The sequence below is a fragment of the Coptis chinensis genome, chromosome 6, assembly GCF_015680905.1.
Source record: "Coptis chinensis isolate HL-2020 chromosome 6, ASM1568090v1, whole genome shotgun sequence".
NCBI lineage: Eukaryota > Viridiplantae > Streptophyta > Magnoliopsida > Ranunculales > Ranunculaceae > Coptis > Coptis chinensis.
The window spans coordinates 99,142,243-99,152,676 of NC_141461.1; the positions used below are offsets into that span (position 1 = coordinate 99,142,243).

A 10,434-nucleotide genomic window follows, 5' to 3' on the forward strand; every position below is an offset into this window, starting at 1 on the left:
CACACCACCGATTCACCAAACTGAAGTTCGTGGATGGATCAGAGTTGTGCTATCATAAGTGAATGGAGAAACAGAAGCAGCGTAAGACAACAAAAACGAAAATAGACACAAAGATAGTCAATTCTAAACGGTGGACCCATGGATGGAAGTAGTGTTACTTGCATTGGTAGTGGTAGCGGGGAAAACTATGATGCACGGATACTCCTAAAATGTTATTGCACCTGTATCGGTCGGGTACAATACTGATACGGGTACTGGATACTTTTAGGGTACTAAAATCCTTGAAATAGACCTGATCCGAAAGTTCTACTCCATTGAAATGTAATTGTTATTGAGGCTTCAAACTGTATTGACTTTGACACGTGTTATAATAGTTTTTCACATGTTCCTGACTAACTTTACTCAAAGAACTACTAACATAATTTTTAGAATACACATATATTTCAAAATATTCATATTAATTAGACGTACCCATAGGCCGTACTCGTATCCTAATATTTCAAAAAAGTTGTATCGTACCCTGTACCGGTGTCACCGTATCGGTACCCATACCCGTATCCGTGCATCATAGGGGGAAAATATTAACACCCATATTTGCAATACATAACCCACTAACTTTTGGACATTCGTGATACCAAGTTAGCAAACACGCCTACTATATTACATGGCATCCACCATTAGCTAATGAGAGAATAGAATTTATCAAAGATAGAATCTCACCAAGTTAGCAAACACGCCTACTATATTACATGGCATCCACCATTTGCTAATGAGAAGATAGAATTTATCACCGTATTAGCATTGTTAATGAGTAGATCTACTTTTTTTTGCAGGAAAAATAAATAAAAATCAAACATGACTATGATTTATTCTCATAAACTCAAGTCGGGTTAACGAATTTTTCATGAACCTCAATTTCACAATTACCATGTCAGATGTTATTTCAATACTACAAACTCATAGTTTCAAATTCAATCACTTTAGAAAACATCTTTTTAAAACCAAATATGTCTATGGAATGAGGGAAAGAGCCATAACAATTGTGCATGACGGAAGCCAAATAATCGGGTAAAATTATGGAAGCTTACCATGGTTCACTTGTCGTATCCTTAATCTCTTTGGCAGATATGAATTGTCGCTCTGTTGCATTTAATCACATGAAACACAACCTAAATCAATTCATTACCCTTGTTAGGTCAAGTATTAAAAAACATTAATATTAAGTAAAAAAAGTTGTTCACATCAAACAAAAACGAAGATTAAGGATAACAAAATGCAATTGACTACTCACCTAGAATATTTTCGTTGAAAATCGATCTTTAAGAACTTACCTTTAGAATATTCACCGCTATCAGTTATTTGACCTGCATAGATCAGAAAAATGGATCAAAAAGCAAACTTGGATACTGGGATTGATTAAAGGTCTATTTAGATGATAAAAATTATGGTGCACATTTGAAAATTTTATAATCTATTTTATGATAACCAAAATAGGTATAATTTAAAATTTGAATATGTGGAATCCATGATCAATATTAGAGCTTATTGGGAGTAGAAACTCTGCAAGTACACTATCAAGGGGTTACACAGGTAGGCACATGAACACTATATATCAAAATAAAACTAAACAGTTAAGCATGAAAATCTGAACTCACGTAAAATAACAAACAACCCCAGAGATATGGATTGTCGCTCTGTTGCATTTAATCACATGAAACACAACCTAAATCAATTAATTTCCCTTGTCAGGCCAAGTATTAAAAAACATTAATATCAAGTAAAAAAAGTTGTTCACATCAAATAAAAACGAAGATTAAGGAAAACAAAATGCAATTGACTACTCACCTGGAATATTTTCATTGAAAATCTTTAAGAACTTACCTTTAGAATATTCACCGCTATTAGTTATTTGACCTGCACATATTAGAAAAATGGATAAAAAAGCAAACTTGGATATTGGAATTGATTAAGGGTCTATTTAGCGCGCATTCATTGCCTATTTGATTTCGGTTTGCCCCAGAATTTCTTTTTCTCATAATGAAATCTCTTATGTTGGGGAAGCTCCTTTATTACCTATTTGATTTTGGTTTGCCTGATAATTACTTTTGTCAAAATGACAAATAATATAAACTATTATTAAAAGTTTTTGCCAATTTACTTATAACTTACTTATCTTGATCAATGGTGAAAACTAATTTGGGTAATTCATCAAGCTGTAATCATAACTAACTGGGCCTAATAAAATGCATGAGAACTCAAAATCTCAACGTGAAGAGTGTTAGGAGCATACCCAACCATATGCTTACACGAGATAAACATGTTGTTTTAAATCACATTGGTTGTCTACTACATCTAAAATGAGGAATTCTAAATTCAAAGATCTGGACCATTGTCCAATGTCATCTCTAGGGCATGATGTTACTCATATTATCAAATCAAATGAAGTAGTTAGCTAATTGTGGTAGAAGCTACCAAGTATCAACTATCTACAAAAAGACCTAGCTCAAATAATTCCTAAATCTTATACATCAAAATAATTCCTTAACACAAACCATAACAAACGGACAGTAAGGAAAAGCTTCGATACATAGAATACCCTTGCAATATAAAATCAAGTATCAACAACAGGTAACTAATTTCAATAGGCAACAACATTTGTTAAAAACGTGAAAAGTAGTAATAGTAAGAAATTACCTGAATGTGACAATCAAATTCTCAGAAGTTCAAATGCAATGACAAAAAGCGCCAAAAAAAATTTAAAAGTAAAACTACTAAAATTAGTATTCCATTTACTAAAATAGTGGGCTTGTTGGCATGCGTGTGTTAAGGATCAACCTATTGTACTCGGTATTCTCCAACAGTTGCAACTTAATTAGCAACTCAACTATTTTCAAATTTGAAGTTTTATCTACTTAGAATGACCTAGAAACAATTTGTCATTCACTCGTATACACCATCTACTTCTGCTTATATGTTCGTTTATGGCAGTGTCGATTATATGTTCGTTTATGGCAGTGATTATACCCAAAATAGCAGTCACTACAGAAACCAAAACAAACATGTATGTAGTTCTCAACACCTATTGCATTCTAAGTGCAAGTCAATAGTTTCTTAGCTAAAAAAAAAAAGAAGTTACCAAAGGTTCACAAAACCTGTTTCTGGTCTTATTTATGTTTCCGAGAAGCGTTCCGGTAGAAGCCATGTTAACCCCTAAACAATAATTCCAAATTTACCCAAATAAGAAAACTTGAAAACAAACGTGCAAAATAAAAGTGGAGAATTGGAGAAAGAGAATATTACATTGGCAAGAGACCCTAAGGAGTGAACGTAATCCTTATTCCTTCGAACCCACTTCTTGTAAACTTCCATAACTTGCACTAAACGAAGCAATTATTCACTCCTCTACTTCACTCTTTCTAAACCTTCTGAGAAAATAAGTGATTTAATTTAATGGTGTCAGAGTGCTCGAGCATCTGAAAGATATTTTGTTGTTGAGAGAGGCGAGAGAATGAATTGACAAAGGGTTCACATATAATTTGCACAACAACGACATCAAGTAAAATGAACCTTTTGATGTATTGTTTAAAAAGCTAGTTTTTTTTTTTTTTTTTTTAAAGGTCTGGGAGCATTCTTGACTGTTCAGTATTAATGGTTGATAGATAGAGTCATAGAGATATTAAGTCGTGTCTTTTTTACTTAGGCTAAGTCCAATGGTGCGGCAAAACACCAAATATCACAAAAATTCTAATCCAATAGTGTGTCAAAATGTTAACCCGCCAACGCTATCGGTATAAGTTTACCTATCTATAGTGCCTGTTTTTACGAGATAGCGTCAAGTCTGCACGCCAGTATGAGTGGTATGAATGGCGGGTAGAAGAAATCTTTTTTCCCACACGCTTTTGGGCATGGCGGCTGGAGAGTGGAGAGTCCAAAAAAAAACAAAATTCCTTCCTATACGCCATTGGTACTGGCGGCTGTCAAAAAAACCATTGGTTTTGGAGACGCTAACCCGCTATCACTATCCACTGTACTATTGTGGTTTGGTGGGATAGCGCACCAAACCATTGGACTTAGCCTTAGCTTCTTACTTAGCTTCTATTATTTTCGTTTTTTGTTTTCTTGACACCCATTACACTCTCTTTTAGTCATATCATTATATCAGTCAATACATTAATTCCTTATCACTACTTTTTCAGCCTAAATTCCTTTCATTATCTTTGGTTCACGCAAATAATTTATTATTGCATACCAGTGTCCCACAACATCTTTAAGACGTTGTCTTTTCTAACTTTGTTACCTTCAATTCTTTTGTATTCTAAATACCCATATATATTTCACTTCATTTTTCCTAATTCAATTACTATTTCATCAGTTGATTTTCTATGCCCATACATATATTCAATTCATCATTTTTCTTACATCTCTTTTCTTCCATCTTTTTTGACATGCACGTTTCGTTCTCATGCCAAAGAGGGGGTGGTGTTTCGACCCCGTGAACGTCCATTGGTCCTCCACTTTATTCGTTTAATCGACAGGGCTAAGACCCAATTTGCAATATCATGAATCAATGCACATGCCCACTAACTCATGTGTCTAGGGCATAATCCTAGCCACATATATTGCCACTTACGTACATTAATTTATGTCCAGATTCATTTTTTTACCAAAGAGATGATCATCAATTAAGAGTCATGTTCAATTATAATTACTTGTGCTACAAGAAATCTCTACTCTACACATAAAAATATCAAACTATTTTTTTAGTAGTTCTTGAGACTTGATCTCATCAATAATTTGGATACGTAGGCAACCGAAATGTACAGTCTCATCATTTTCTCAATCACCATCACTTTTCTCACTACTTTTCTACAAAATTCATCATTTTTGTCACCACCTAGTGTTTTGATCATATTTAGTCAAAACAGTTATATACTCTTCTATTTTGAAAGAAATAATCAGGCTATATGATAAATTGATGGTGCAATGTCACTTCTGTAGATATAAACAGACATTTGTTTACGCCATTTTCTTAAAATTTTATTCTCTAGAGTCTACCCTTTTCTTGATTTAACCATGGGAGGTGCTGACATTGTACTGTTCTCTTTTTCATTTTCGCACATAATCTATACTTGCCTAAGCTTTCAAATTCAATGTTTCATACTAGTAAGTGGTGATCGGTGCAAGCACTTGCGTTGCACTAGACTTAGAAAGAAAGAAGAGATAGGGAATAAGCGTTGGATTTGCAACCTAAAGAAGAAGGCAAGAGGTGGGAAAAATAAAACTAAAATGGATAGATGAACGACAAAGTATATATGTTTTAGGTGTCCCTATGCAATAACTTGCCTCTATTCCTAGATTAATTAGTAATTCAAATTAGGTTTAAAATTTTATTATTTCCTTACATTTTTGTCCATGTACATATGTCACCATAACTTGGAGGGAAAAAAATAAAAACCAAGGGTGAAATCTGATGTAGGATGAGACTGAATTCAGGCAATTCAGTTATCTACAGATTAATTTCTAATAGAATTATCAATTAGTATTAAGTTATAATTATCTACTTTTAGAATGCAATCTATAATAGATTGCCAAGTGTCCCTAGTTAGTTATTTATGTGAATTAGTGTCTCTTATATATAAAGACACTCTCATTGTAATGAATTTTTCATGCAATTATCAATAAAATTCCAGAAACTTGTATTATTTGTTCTTGATATTCAAGAGTATTGGTTCCTTGTGGATTTAAGGATAACAATCAAATTGTAAGATGCAATCTACAATTCAACACTTCCACTACACCATAATCCCATTGTCCTTTTTCGATCACATCTGTGCATAAGCTCCTTACAACAATTTCAAATCGAAAGTAACACCTAAGCCACATTTTTCTTGTTCCTCCATCTTCCTCCAAAATCTTGGACCTCTTTCTTAAGTTGGATAAACTCGATCATTTTCCATTAGTATCCAATTCATTTTGTTGTAGAATAGGTATTGGATGCGCACAAGATAAAATCATGGAGATAAATGGTCTCGAAATGAAAGTTTATCTATTCACAGCAACCCTCATTGCACTTATAACATGGAAGTAAGTACATAACTCTATATGGAGACGGACGGATCTAAGATTTTCATTCAAGGTCGGCTGCTGGTCTGCTACTACTAATTTACTATAGTATTTTTTTTTTGGTTAGGAAATTTAGGGTGGGCAGCATCCCTTTGGATCCGCCCTTGTATGGAGATGAATACACCATCAAGGAAGTTACACATATATCCATAAGTTAATAGAAAAAAAAAATTATTGTCGTCTTGCTGATCGAACATTTTGCAAGTTGATGTAGGATTTGCAGGTTACAAAGTATAGAATATTACATAGGAAAGCAATATCAAGATTTACACAATGCAACAATCATTTGCTAGTTAATGGCTAACTGCATGCGTTATACCGCTAGCTGGTCTTGATCTCCTTCCTCGTTGGTTGCTTCGACTGGTTTAGCCTCAGAAGCCTTGGCTTCTTTGCTTTTTCCCCACAAAAGAAGGTAAAGGCCAATGACTACGACGAGCGTTCCTAATATGCTGGTCATTTACAATGCCAACATAACAGTGTATTAGTGTCAAGATTATGACAATGATATATATATAAATCTTTTTGTATAAGCAAATAAAATGATTTATTCTACATACAAACAGGCTGATATACCTTCCAAGATATAGCTGTTGATGTAAAATTGTGACTTCATACATGGTTACAATTATCTGAATGAAGGGACTAAATGCCGCGGTAAACACGGGGCCCTTTTTCTTTACACACCATGACATCCCCACAAAGAAAATCCCGGAACCCACAACCCCCTGCATCAAAACAAGCCATATTAAGAGTTCTATATTCGTTCAGTTTAATGTCACAGTGCTATCAATTTTCAGTCTATTTGAGAAGTTTTTACGGAATAATGTAGCAACTTAATTTATATGTTGTCCTTGTAAACAAAAAATATTTATGTGAATTCTAGTAACATTTATCATACAGTTATACTGTAAGTGCTTATCAATAAGTTGAAATGTTGTACTTACAAGATACAAGAGAATTAAGATATCATTTTTTCCTTTCGGAGCCCAGATGGAGATGTCTCCTCTGTGAATGATAAAGCTCAAAAGAACCGACTGGAGGGTGCCGAAGAAGTTCATGATTGTAGTACTAGTATATTGGCAGGGGAATGTCTTGCTGATTTTGGCTTGAATAAGATACCATGAAGACCAAAAAGTTGCACCTGCAAACAAAGCTATTGAGCCAATGATCCATCTGTGCGTCTTCTCATGTGAATCCGATACATTCGCATGGAATGTCGAGTTGGATGCTACTCTAGAATGTGATAGGTGTGTTAATGGTACTCCTTTGTAAAAGGTCAATAACAACGCACCACCAACACACACCATTGCACCTAGCATCTTCGCCATTCCGCGTTGCTCTTTTTATGTCCAGAGTCTCCAACCTGTTGAAAGGAAAAGTTAAAACAAGGATAAGAAGAGTAATATTTAGTGGTTATCCTGACAAACATAAATGTCCTAACGTACCTGAATGGCAGAGCCATTACAAATGTGAGGACAGGTATAATGTTGATGAAGGCACAGGACAAAGATGCTGAAGTATATTCAATTCCAAGAAAAAAGAAGTACTGTGTCAACGTCGCCCTAAGTAAAATTTAGTGTTTCGTTAGAATCTCTCAAACTTACATGATAACAATGGTGGTGAATGATTATGCACTAAGTAAAAGATATGTTGAGTAGCTGTACAATGTATTAGTAAGTACTAACCCGACCAATGCACTAAGAAAAAGTTGACACAAGATTGTTGCGTTGAGGTTGGGCCTGCTTTTCCTGATACCAACGTGTGAATTGTTAGTCTTGCAATGCAAAAAAAGAAAGGTTAAAAAACTCTCTTGACTATTAATTAGTGTAGTAGGCGTAATGGTAGAACAATTTCACCAAAGTGATTCAGAATATATTAACCTCGATTTTCAAATAGCCACTAGATTAGTTCATGCAACACGTAGGAAAAATGTTCACTTAAAAAGCGGGAATTATTATATCGTGCAAAGCACCAACCCAGGCCACCACATGGTATAGATTCAATGCAACAATGATGATTTCTAGCTAAGAATGATGTCCAGAATTCTGAAGATATGTAGAGAAGCTTCAATTCCCTACATGACTGGAATGTGCTTTAGAGAACGTTCACTCCTGAGCAGTGGCGAAGCCAAGATTTTGTTCCAGGGTGAGCCAATGAATGCTACAACTTCGTAGACATATAGCTTGTAGGAAAGTAGGAACACAATTCATAGACACACAACTACTAGTTATCTCAGTTTAGAGTCGGATGGTGTGCATCCCGATTAGCTAGTTGGATCTACGTAGAGACCGCATCTATTAGACGAACAAGAATACAAAAATAATATGAAAAAAGGCCAAAAAAATTAGAGAGCTCGTCGTTTTGCTGTCTCTCCATCGTATCTTTGTTTTTTGTTTTTCAAAGAAATTATTTTGTTTGGAAGTTCTTTCTAATTTTGCATTTCGATCTCTTCTTATGCATGATAAACTCAATTAACCCCGAAAGGTGTGTCTATGACCACAGAAAGATCCAACCATTAGTCAAATTTCTCAATTTCCAAAGATCCAAAGGTTAGTCACATTTCTCAATTTCGAAGGCAACCTCGTTTTAATCAAGTTATCACCATTATTCCAAAAATTTGAGAGAGATGAATAAGATGGAAATAATAAATACAGAGATGTTCATGAAAGTTCCACCAAAATAAAACGAAAATACTTATATAACCCACCACTTTGTTTGTTGATTCTCCCCTCTCATTAATTAGTGTTATTGCCAGTGATTCCCATTGTGAACAAGACGTGAAGGAACCCTCATAGCGTTTCCTGGATACTGATGATAACACGTCTTTGTTGTCCCTCTCCTCGAAACTGGGAGTAGGAGTAGCAGTAGCAGAAGTAATTGGAGTAATAAAACTTATTGGTATGGGGGCAGGGTGTGGGGCGTAGACATGTGGGTAATATAAATAAGTTTTAGCAGCGGAATTGGCTTTTAAGGAAGTAGCTGATGGAGGTGGAGATATTTTCTTGATGATTTTTGGTGGGTATAAGAAACCTCTAATCTTCAATGGTGATCCATTAGCCTGACTAGCTATGTCGAATTCTTCAAAAATATTGGATAAATCTTCATCAGTAACAACTGAAATCAATGCACCTAAATCTTCATCTGGCAATTGACAACGCAAACTTACTGACGAACCATTCAATTCACCCAATTTAATCAACAACTCCGTAACAACACGAGTTTCACCTCCGATAGAGTTTCACCTCCGTGATATCGGAGTTTACCATCAGTGAAACGGGGAAGTATTTTGCCACCATAGCTGATTAGAAACTTGATGGTTAGTCCAATCTTTCTCTTTCTTCTATTCAGTTGTCACTCCATAGAAAAGAGAGAAATTGATTGAAAAAAATATTTCTAAAACATGCCTACTGGTTTTCTGGATTTCAGTGTAACGTTTGATCGAGTTTAGAGAGTTTGAATTAAAGAAAGAAATGGAATTAGATTAGATTAGAGAAGCATTTGGGTTCATTTTTAATTCACTAGCAAATTACTCCCTCAAACACAATATACGCCATTAAATTTTTTGCTAAGAGAATCTTACCTTTCCCAGAAATAAGCAATGGGAGCTAAGAGAATGGCTGCACTAGATGTTCGGTATGCGATGAGAACGAAATGATCCATTCCCTCATCAAGAACCTTTTTTAGAAGCAATTGAACAAAAGCATACAAAACATCAATGACTACCATCACAAAAACAGGTTCGCATCCCTTGCACACCTTCATTCCAGCCATGTGAGTTGCCCTACTTTCTAATCTCCCTCTTGTTTCTTTTTCTCTTCTCTCTCTTCTCAATGTTCACCTCCCTTTTTGTTTGAGCGGTGATATATAAATAGATCGATCTGTTGCATCTTTTTGAAATATCCCTTCCAAGGGCCCACCACCAAAAGCCCGCCAAGGATGCTCTGGTCATGTTTGACAGTTTGACTATCCCATAATTAGAAAAAAAAAAAAAAAAAAAACGCTCTTTGAGACTTTAGCCATCCCATAATAATTAGGGGCGACTTCCGGTGGCTTTTTCAATTTTTGTGGGAAGACAATATCCTTTCCAAATTCAAATCCGATTCAATTATTTTTGGGATGACAATTTTTTTTCCGAATTCAAAAAGTTGGAAAATCGGAAATTTTTTGGAAATTTCAGAATCCTTAAAATACGGAAGTAAATTGGAAATTTGAATTATATAATCGGATAACCATTTTTTATCGGGTTAATACATTTATTTGAAATAATATATTAATTCAGTAAACAACTTAGATCTTTTAACACGTTCATTC

The 10,434-nt window shown here is 34.8% G+C and overlaps 1 pseudogene across 1 annotated transcript; it reads right to left on the reverse strand.

Moving 5' to 3' along the window:
• Positions 1–6,258: 6,258 nt before the first annotated feature.
• On the reverse strand, positions 6,259–9,970 carry LOC147496051 (WAT1-related protein At4g01440-like; annotated as a pseudogene). Its single transcript, XR_015197933.1, has 6 exons — positions 9,704–9,970; positions 7,809–7,871; positions 7,569–7,685; positions 7,068–7,486; positions 6,697–6,848; positions 6,259–6,572 (listed from the first exon to the last, which is right to left on the reverse strand). The product of XR_015197933.1 is annotated as a WAT1-related protein At4g01440-like (transcript).
• Positions 9,971–10,434: the final 464 nt, after the last annotated feature.